Source organism: Apis laboriosa, unplaced genomic scaffold (genome assembly GCF_014066325.1).
Source record: "Apis laboriosa isolate Shangri-la unplaced genomic scaffold, ASM1406632v1 scaffold47_cov149, whole genome shotgun sequence".
Taxonomy (NCBI): domain Eukaryota; kingdom Metazoa; phylum Arthropoda; class Insecta; order Hymenoptera; family Apidae; genus Apis; species Apis laboriosa.
This window is the reverse complement of record NW_025223437.1, coordinates 3,806,371-3,807,335: the sequence shown is the minus strand read 5'-3', so window position 1 is coordinate 3,807,335 and position 965 is coordinate 3,806,371.

The following is a 965-nucleotide window of genomic DNA, read 5'->3' as shown; positions in this document are numbered from 1 at the left end:
AAAAAAAAAAAAGAAGAAGAAGGAGAGGAACGATCGATCCTCCGCCTCCGTCGCGAGCCAGGAAGAGGATCGATCGAGGGACGAAATCCATAGCGTAGCATCCATAGCGTAGGACGTGGACGTGGTCGACTCGACTGGTTCGACGGGCGGAAAAGGGGCAACTTATTTCGACGCGAGTCGCATCATTTCGAGGTAGAGCTGTTTTCTCGAATGTCTTTTTTATTGCCACGAACATTATGTGTGTCCGTTTCATTTTATACCACTTTTTTACCATTTATAGAAGATTCGTCGGGCGAAGCGACTTTTATATTTCCGTCACTTCTACGACCGCGGAATCCTCCCTCGGAATCGTGTAACTTCCGTTCGAAACGTCGCGGCGCGCGCGACCCCGTACGTGTTCGTGTACGTGGCTCAAATGTGGGGAGGGGGGGGAGTGAGTTTTTAGTAAAACTAAACAAAACCCGTAAAACTAAAAAAAAACACCATCGTCAAACCATAGTAGAAATCGCGAATATGTTGTAATACGTAGAGATCTATCTCACGGGATGGCGCATGATATTAGATCGGAACGTAAACGATGATTTATTCAACAATTTATGCGAGTTTTTCAACCCTCGGTGAGGGGGGTTGGGGCCAAGGAGCGAATCGAGAAATCGAGCGAATTTTCTTCTCTCGTCATTTAATTACGAATGAAACGAACGAACAGGAACGATTGAAAAAAGATAAACGCTCTCCATTCTGTTTTTAGCTGCACGCGAGCAAGGGGGAAAAAAGCAAGCTTTCGAGGGAACGATTGAAGGATGGGATGAAGAAAAGAGGGAAAAGCGGAAGGGAAGGGATATACAAAAGGGAAGAGAATTCCTCGAGGAAAGAGAGAGAGAAAGAGGGAAAGGAAGAAAAGATCGCGAATCCTTTGAATCGTTTCTTCTCTTTTAATGATCCTTCTAAATTGTGTATGTCGCTTC